Source organism: Canis lupus, chromosome 18 (genome assembly GCF_011100685.1).
Source record: "Canis lupus familiaris isolate Mischka breed German Shepherd chromosome 18, alternate assembly UU_Cfam_GSD_1.0, whole genome shotgun sequence".
In the NCBI taxonomy this organism is placed as follows: Eukaryota; Metazoa; Chordata; class Mammalia; order Carnivora; family Canidae; genus Canis; species Canis lupus.
Window position 1 is genome coordinate 13,769,864 of NC_049239.1, and position 9,888 is coordinate 13,779,751.

Consider the following 9,888-nt stretch of genomic DNA (forward strand, 5'->3'; position numbering starts at 1 on the left):
TTATTGATTTGAACATATTGGAAAGTCAAGTCTGTCATCTTCTTTTCGTAGTATAATTTGAGGCTGCTGCTATTATTTTAGCTGCTTGCTACTACTAACCTTTGCAATGAGATTATGAAAAAAAATTTAATCTGCATCCCAAAATGTCGAACACCTCCAATTACTGCTATTCTTTTGCTAGCTTTCTTAAAGGAGATAGTCCAAAGCACTGGTGTCGGGGATTTTATTATTTCCCTTTTCTCCAGACTCAAACCAAATGTATCTGCCAAGGGCTGATTTTAACAGTAGGGGAATTATTTGCAAATGCAGTGGTAAGCCGATCTGTTCCAGAACTCTCTTTTCCCTCCTGAACTTTATTATGCTTTCCAGCTCTCAGACATTTGCCTGTGCCACTGAAAATCCAGTCTCCCATTAGGAAAATAAACGGTGCAACCCTGGAGCATTAGGCAGAGTCCTGTTTTGCCCCCGAAGACTTGCATAATCATAAGAGGTTCTCTTTTCAGAGCTGGACCATGTGGACGGTCATCCTCTAGGGGTCTTGCTGTCACTCACAAGGTATTACAGACTTCTTTCTCTGGGAAAAACAAGCAGCATGGGGTAAACTCCACCATCCTTTTTCCTCTTTTCTTTTTACTGACATATTTATTTCCTTACTTATCTACTTTCTCACTTAGCTAGCTAGCTCTGCAGCTGTCTATCAAACCATGGACCATTTCTCCTTTATCTGACTTATGTTGGTTCATATGTCTCTCAATGAAACTTGCCGGAGTCAATACCCTCCTTCATCTTTCATAAACTTGCTTGCTCATGTCTTCTTTAATTTCAGTGATTTCTTCTCCTTGATTGATTCCCACTCTGCTGGCTGCCTCCTTGGTGTCACACACAGATCCCACCCACCCCCCAGCCCCAGCCTGCCTGCCTTCTCCTTTCCATTCTGTATCATGATCTGACATCGCCCCCCAATCTCACAGACGCTAGTTTAGGCATTTTACTCACCAGCTCTTCTGATTCCAAGCATGAAGCACAGCTACTCTCTTACCACACATTGTTGCAGATTATTAGCTTTTAAACTACACCGTTCAAAAAAATTCAACTTTCCTTTTTTTGTTTTTGTTTTATTGAAGTATAGTGGACACACATTGCTACATTTGATATTCGTATGTCTTTATTTTAGCTCTCTTCCTTTAATGTTTGCCCATTGTTGAGTCTGAGAAGATGAAAACTGGATGGAAAAGGAATCAAGAATTATAAAAGAAATAACCCACATTTAGGATAAGTGACATCCACCAAATATCAGAAGCAGCAATTAGGGGCCTTTCAGCAGAAAGTTTAGAGGACCTCTCATTCTGTATTAGATGTAACATAAAGCCACAGAAAAAGAGGTTCATAGCGAGGCATGTATATGTAGCAAGAAGAGCTTGGGTAGGGCTCCTGGCTGGCTCAGTTGGAGGAGCATGGGACTCTTGATCTCAGGGTCCTGAGTTTGAGCTCTACACTGGGTGTAGAGATTACTGAAAAACAATAAAGTTAAGGTCACCTGGGTGGCTCAGTGGTTGAGCATCGGCCTTCAGCCCAGGGCGTGATCCTGGAGTTCCGGGATCGAGTCCCACGTCAGGCTCCTTGCAGGGAGTCTGCTTCTCCCTCTGCCAGTGTCTCTGCCTCTGTGAGTGTGTGTCTCTCATGAATAAATAAATAAATAAATAACCTTAAAAAAATAAAGTTAAGGAAAAAAAACTTATGTCTTTTATGAAGACTCAAACCATGGAATTAACAAGATAAACAGCTGATCTTTGAGGAGCTTAAATCCTGTGTTGAGATGGGTAATGACTGTAACTTTGGTTATTTTAGGGGGCCTTAACAGTCTCTAATAGCCATTCCCTCCCCAAATATTAACATTGAGCTAGCAGAGTTTCCTTTAGACTCTAGGCTTCCAGATCTTCCAGCAAAGACTGTCAACAATTTTAGATGGAAGGATCAACTCCCAGACCTTGGAGGTGGTTTTAGAGAAAAAAGAAAGAGGATAGAAAATAATATTGAAAAAAGATCTTTCAATATGCATACATATATTGACATTAGTTGGATACATTATCTTGATTTCAGAGATCAGTGGCATATAGAGAGTATTTTCCCACAACATCTTGTTCTACCATCATAAATAGAACATCAGGCTTATACAGACCATGATCTGACCAGAGTGGCCCTTTGCAAGTTTTTAAATTATGAAACTTTTTTTTTGTATTCATACAGAAACCATGACATCCTATGCTCCAAATATGTTGATTCAGCAACTTCCCAACTCATCAGCCTTCTGTGTTTTGTGTAGTTGTTCTCTGAGCAGTTTTTGGCTGTGGTATGCAAGAATATTTTACAAGCAGCATTTTTTTCTGACTACTCTTTCTGCCTTGTTTCTCTTTTTCTGCCTTCCTTCCTCTTCCTTTCTTTATTAGCCAGCTATTGATGTGTAACAAATTACCTTCAAGCTGGGGTACCTGGGTGGTTCAGTCTTTTAAGTGCCTGACTTCAGCTCACGTCATGATCTCAAGGTCCTGGATTTGAGCCCTGCATAGGGCTCCCTGCTCAAGAGAGAGTCTGCTTCTCCTCTGTGCTTTCTCTCTCTCTCTCTCAAATAAATAAATAAATTAAATAAATAAATAAATAAATAAATAAATAAATAAAATCTTTTAAAAAATTACCTTTAAGCTTAGCAGCTTAAAACAACAAATATTTATTATTTCATAGATTCTCTAGGTTAGGAATTCAGGAAAAGCTTTAAGAGGTAGTTCTGACTCTGGATTGAAGTCAAGCTGTTAGCTAGGGCTGTCATCATCTGAAGGCTGGACTGGGGCTGGAGAATCGGCTTCCAAGATGATGTACTTGAAGGGCTATTGACGGTCGGTCTTACTTCCTCTCCATGGGGTTACTTGAGTTCCCACACAACATGGCAGCAGGCTTCCCCCAGAACAAGTGCCCAAGGGAGAGAGCAAGGAGGAAGTCACATTTCCTTTTATGACTTAGTCTTGGAAATAATATACCATCTGTTCCACCATATTCTGTTAGTGAGAAGCAAGTCAGCAAATCCACTCTACACTCAAGAGGAATCTAACTCCACCTCTTGAATGGACAATTACCAAAGAAATTGTGTGCATATTTTTAAATTACCACAGCTACCTCCTCCTTCCTCTCTTTTTTATAATCCTTGTTTGATAAAAGAGAACTGTAGGACACCCATGTTGCTTTCTTCTTCAAGGAATCAAAATAATATGCTCAGGGAAAGTGAATAGCAGAGGACTAGGAACCAGAAATCCAAATTTACTCTCAATTCTGTAGCTAAGGGACTTTGTGATTGCAGATAAACCACTACTTGCCACAATTTTATGCATTGTCTAGAAACTTGACATTCTTTAAGGTTCTTTTTTAACTCAACATTCTATCTTACTTTGTTCATTTATTTTTCAGCAAAGTAATACCTAACATTTGTTCTTTCAGAGCCCCAAAGATTAAATTGCTAGTTCTTTGGGTCTCTATCACTATATAGTTAGTTGGCTACATATTTGTACTCCAGCCTTTACTTCTCATAGGTAATATATGGGTTTAAAGTCAACACCAACCCATATCAAGGTCCCAACAGGAAAGAGATGGCATGTCCAAAGGAGAAAATTAGGAAAGTTTAATAAAGAGATTGTTATGATGGTGTGGGCAGGATTTAGGGAGACCAAAAAGGCTCAATGAATTATGTTGGTACTAGCAAGACTAGGGAACTATTACCACCCCAAGGCTAAAAGAGGAAAAGGATGAGAGTCATTACCAAAACTCAGAAACAGAGAGGACCCTCACCACAAAAGCTGTGATCATTGGTCTGGAGAAGTAGCCTATTTACAGTGACCCCATAAGGAGAGAGCTGAGGGATCCAATAACCCTACCCCATTTTTCTCCTTCCCACTGATCTCTGATGTCCCATTCATTGGTCAAACCCAACCTTAGCTGGCTAGAGAGTAGATCTAATAAATGGGAAATAGGCAGCACAAAATAATGTTAAATTACACTCTTAAGGGGTGCCTGGGTGGTTCAGTCAGCTAAGCATCTGCCTTCAGTTGGGATCCTTCAGGATCAGTTCATGATCCCAAGGCCCTGGAATCAAGTCTTGCATCAGGCTACCTGCTCAGTGGGCAGTCTGCTTCTCCCTCTCCTTCTGCCATCCTGCCCATATGTTCTCTCAAATGATTAAATAAAATCTTTTTTTTAAATTACACTTTGAACAAGAAGAGTGGATAATTAAAGCATTATTAGTAAAATCAGGTCTACACAGAGAGTACCCAACATATTTTGAGTGCCCAGATAGAATTTGAGAAATGTGCGCATCACCTTAGCTGGAACAAGCAAGGTGTTTGTTGCATCACAATTCAATTGTGATGATATTTAAGAAAGATTACATTTAGTTAATTCCATTGTACCATGTCTGGAGAATGAATGTGTACATAAAAGTAGGGGAATCTATAAAAGGGATATTGAAAAAGATAGAATATGACAACTCCTCTAGTAGCAGCTGGAGGGATGGTGCCCTGACCCATGAACACCAGTATCTTCTGTGAGGATAATGACTTAGAGGTGACACTGGGCATTATGATCATCCAGCTCACCCCTCCTTTGCTGTGATCCATTCTCTCTGAGTAATCTGGGGCTGGTAATCTGACTCCCCACATAGATCTGTCTATCATGAAAGACTGTGCTCATCAGAAAATACAAATATACAAATTGTTCATATTTATTTTTCTTGCTGGAAGTCAGTAAATTGTCCTTCTGGTGGCTACACCTTTGTGAACTTGGCTAGGGTGTGTCCATCCTCCAGAGACGGATGTAGGCATAGAAGCAGATCATGCTTCTGTACCTACAAAGTCCAAGGGCCAGCCCTTGAATTGGGGAAAGACCCTGTATGGGAATGAAGGCATCCCATGAGGGTCTGACATGTGCACTTCCCTATGTTACCATCAATTACAGTTTATTATAATTTAGAATCTCTTGTTTCATCGTTTGTCCTGATCGTTAGGCTCTAAGCAACATGATCGACAGGTCAATCTTATTTTCAGGTAATAGGCCAGAGAACAAGATTAATAACTATTTGTTGAAATGTATCAAGAAATAAGTGAATGAACCAGCCAAGAATGAGCTTATACATATGGATCTTCCCCCAAGTCACCCAACCTCACTCTGAAAATATGCTTTAAAGTGCAGCACCAGGATGCCTGGGTGGCTCAGTGGTTGGGCATCTGCCTTCAGCTTGGCATGATCCCGGGGTCCTGGGATCGAGTCCCACATCAGGCTTCCTGCATGGAGCCTACTTCTCCCTCTGCCTTGTCTCTGCCTCTCTCTCTCTCTGTGTCTCTCATGAATAATTAAAGTGCAGCACCTTGTATCAACATCCTGCTGGAGAGCTTATCTGAAATTCTGATCTCCCTCTATGCTTGGTTTCCTCATGGAGCACCCTTCTGTGTCACCTGTCATGATTCCTCATTTGGAACAGAATCCTAATCCCTTTCCACCTCTGATAATATTTTTTCCTTGTGCATTAACCTTTGTCCTTCAGCTTCACCATAATGCTTCCACCCCAACCTACTTTCATCATATTTTCTTTTTTCTTTCCTTCCTTCTCCCTCCGCCCCTCCCTTTTTTTTTTTTTTTTTGGTAGGTGGGTATTCAGAGTCCCTGGTTTTTATTAGTTTGTCCTTTTTGCTCGCATTTGTCTTTCCATTTCTGTTCCTTGTCCCTTGCTATCGCTGCCATAAATAGTCTTTTCCAGACTCCTGCCCCTTGTTCCATTTACTCCTCCATCCATATCAAGTGAGGCACAGTTTCTTCCTCTTTGGTCAAGCAGTCTGTAAGTTCCTGATTATGGCTGCTGCAAGTGCTCCTTCGCCTAACCTGCTCTTTCCTGGCCCTGAGAAATGAGGTCTCACGTGCCATTTTTCAAGAAGTTCTAGGGAGATGGGGGGATGAGCAAAATGGGTGAAGGGAGTGGGCAGTAGGGGCCTCCAGTTATGGAGTGAATAAGTCCCGAGGATGAAAGGGACAGCTCAGGGAATATAGTCAGTGATACGGTAACAGGATTGTCCGGTGACAGAAGGCAGCTACGCCAGCATTGAGCACAGCGTAAGAGCATAGCATAACCTGGAGACTTGCTGAAGCATTCCCTCATTCCCACTCCTGAAACTACGTAACACTGTGTATCACTATACTTCAGTGAAAAAAGAAAAAGTTCTGGGGCACCTGGGTGGCTCAGTAGGTAAAGCATCTGCCTTTGGCTCAGGTCATGATCTCAGGGTCCTGGGTTTGAGTCCAGCATCAGGCTCCCTGCTCAGCGCCCAGTCTACTTCTCCCTCTCCCTCTGCCCCTGCTTGTGTTCTCTCTCTCTCCCTCAAAGAAAAAATAAAATATTAAAAGAGGAAAGCTCTATAAGGCAAATTTTCAAAGATACATAAAAGTAGGGAGAATAATAAAAAGCATCCCTATCACCGAGTCTCAACAATTATTAACATTTGCCAGTTTTGTCTCTAGATGTGACCCTCTAAGATTATATATCACTGAGCTCTGCTTCCAGTGTAAACATATGAAACAAATCATGTTTGAATGCCCTCTGGAGCCATGGAATGTCCAGTGAATTGGCTGCTCACTGCCCTGCTCCCATCACACACTCTGAACAAGCCTATGTAGTTCTCATCACATTATTTTGATACCATTTGTGTTCTTCTCTCTCTCTTCTAGACTGTGAGCCCTTTCAGGCTGGAAGTCTTATCCTCTTCCTATTATCCCCGGCACCTTGCACATGGTGCCTAACACTTAATGGTTCTTAACAAAAAGTTCTGGAATGCGTACATGAAAAAATATGTTGTAATGACTTATTGTTTCAATTTAAAAAATCAGGTATCCTGGTCACTTCTTTACAGTGGTCTTCTCTCCTTTCTTCTATTTCCAGCTTTTTTTTTTTTTTTCTTTGAGGCAATGCAATTTTTCACTCAGTTGATTTAGGTTACATGTTTTGAGATCACAATTTATATAATACCTGTACTGCATCTATCAGTTATTTTTTTTCTAAATAATGTGAACATCAACATTTATGTACATTTATGTGCTGGTCACTGTTCACAGTTCTTTGCAAATGTCATCTCTCTTCATCCTAAATCACAAAAGCCCATGAACTAGAAACTATTATCATTCTTGTTTTCCAGATGAAGAAGCCTTGGCCCAGAGAGAAAATACATAATGTGTCAAGGTCAATACACACAAGGTCAATACACCAGCGAGGGGAGGAGGAGTCAATATTTAAACCGAGATATATCTGATTCCAGAACTTGAGCATCTAACCACTGTACCACATTACCACAGATGTGTCTTTATCTTTGGTTGGTTCAGTGCTATTTGTGTCTCGTCAACACTCTAAATCTTTCTCTCTAGATACTGTGTCCAAAATAAATAAGAGATTGCTCTACTCTTGAGGCTTGAGTCTTGCTCTTCTAAGCCCTCTCGCCTTTGGCAACTGAATCACTGCAAAAATGTCTCTTGAAGTCTTCCCCAGTGACTTTATAATCTGAGTTCCCACACAGCAACCTCATTTAGACACTTGTTGACCACTTTTTATCGTATGCTGATGACAAATAGTCCTCTGGATGGCTTCACAAGTGACTTACCTTTCCTTCAGGGACTGAAGAAGTCTTTCTTCTCCTGTGGAAGAGCAGGTCCACAATACTGGGACACTTCTCTCACCTTTTCTCTTTGCTCGTTTGTTCTACTTCTACCTTTTCCTTATACCATTACTTCAGCCAACCTGGTCTTCAAATCTCCCCATGTTGTGCTCCTTACCATCATGATCATGTCTGATCACTGGAGGGGGCATGTTTTTCTGTGCTCAGTATCACTTTGGGGCATCATCTTCACACCAATCCTTCTCAATCCCTGTGTGCTGGTGATGCTGGCCTTCCATCTGACTCTAGGGTTGGGTTCATGAATCAGGCCTGGCCAATCATAATTCTGGATTACTCCAACCACAGTAATTGCACCAGGATGAGCACATCACTGATGGTGTAAAATCCTTTAAGAAGTCTTGTGTTATTAATCAAGAGTCATTCTCTCCCGAGACTCCCGAGACTGTAGATACTCCAGGGATGACAGAGGCCCGAAACTGCTGATTGCCATCTCAGTCATGAGTAGAAAAAGCCTGCTTGAGAATGGCATCTTCATAGAGAATGCAGGATCAAAAAACAGAGGGATACATATTTCTGACCCCTGCATCAAACCAGGCCTAAAGTCACCTCCACCTCTGCATATGATAACCATCAGCAAGAACAAGCTCTACAGAGTAGACCTCTATGCTCTTATTAGGATAAGGGGAACACCCACCCTTCATTAATCATAAATACTACGTTTGATTGGGCGTTGAGGGAAGAGGCAGAAGAACAGGAAGTTTCAAACTAGGCCCTGAGCTGGCCTGAGGGGTTCCATAAAAGTGCCTTAGGGGACACCATGGAAACCAGAGAGCAGGCCTAAGAATAGCTCTGTATTTGTTTTCTATACTGGGCTTCAAAATAATGTTTCTGAAGAAAGGCTCTGTTGCTAACAAAAGCAAAAACAAAAATCCTTTGAAAATTGACGCAACGTTTATGTGAGTTCTCCTAGAAACCCAAGTGCTTCCTTCTCCCTGGATGCTGCTTTGCCTGAACTTTACCTCCATCTACAGAATCATTTAATTCTTTTAAAAGGATGCATTTCATACTTTCCCCCTTCTCCCTCTTGAGTGATAAGTCAGGCATTTCCTCCACGTCCTCTTCTCTCCCTTCTCATGAGCGTCAGCCAATTCAGATGTTCAAGCACATTCAAATTCAGCAAATATTTATTGAGTGTGAGGTAGTGCCGTGTGCTGTGTTTTGTAACACTCACGAAGTTTTCCATCTCACTGAGATGGCTAGCTGTTTTAAGTTTGTGTCTTATGAATGAGGTGAAGCGATCCTCTCCAAGGTCAGATGGTAGAGCGAGAAATACAACCGCTTCTGTCGTCAGGTATACTAGAAGGAGCCTGAAGTGTGGGAACAGACAAGCTTGGATCTGAATCCTGGGTAGCTACACATTTATTTTTGGAACTTGAAAAAGTTATTCAACCTCCCCGAGCTCAGTTTTCTACCCCAAAAATGTAATATCCTCTATCTCGTAATGACGTATGCGGATTCTGTTAAATAATGTGTTAAACACATTAGCATAAAATTGGCTCAGGAACTGTTAGTTTCCTTCCTCTCCACCAGGAAATACCTGTGTTCCTCCATCCAGGATGATTTGCATGTAAAAGAGGCCTCTGTTAACGTAACTCCCTTTCAATACTGTTTTTTTCCACTGAGATGCCCATGCGTGTAGGACACACTGTGCTGTGTACAACCATCAGAGCCCAGCCATCATTTACTGAATCAGCAACCACATATTTAGGCCCAATGGCCACTAGGCACTGCCCTAGGGGCTGGAGCCACAATGGGAAAAGGACAGACTGGGTCTGTGGAAATGACAGAGGTGGATATGGATGGCCCGTCCGCTCTGCCCTCCTGCCCTTTATGGGTGGCCCTTATGCTTGCTGTCATAGCTTAGGGTGGGGACAGCAAATTGTGCTTTTGTACATCTGACCTAAGAATGATTTTTACATTTTTAAAGAGATCCTGTATAACTTACAAAACCTAAAATATTCACCATGTGGCCCTTTAAAGAAAATATTTGCTGACCCCGGGTTTGGAGTGACCTATAATTCTCTTATCAAGACCAGAGTAAAAAATGACATGGTATAAGTATGAGGGTCTTATTAACAAATTTGTTATTTATGCAAAGCCTTATTACGTATTATTTGTGACAATCGTTACACAG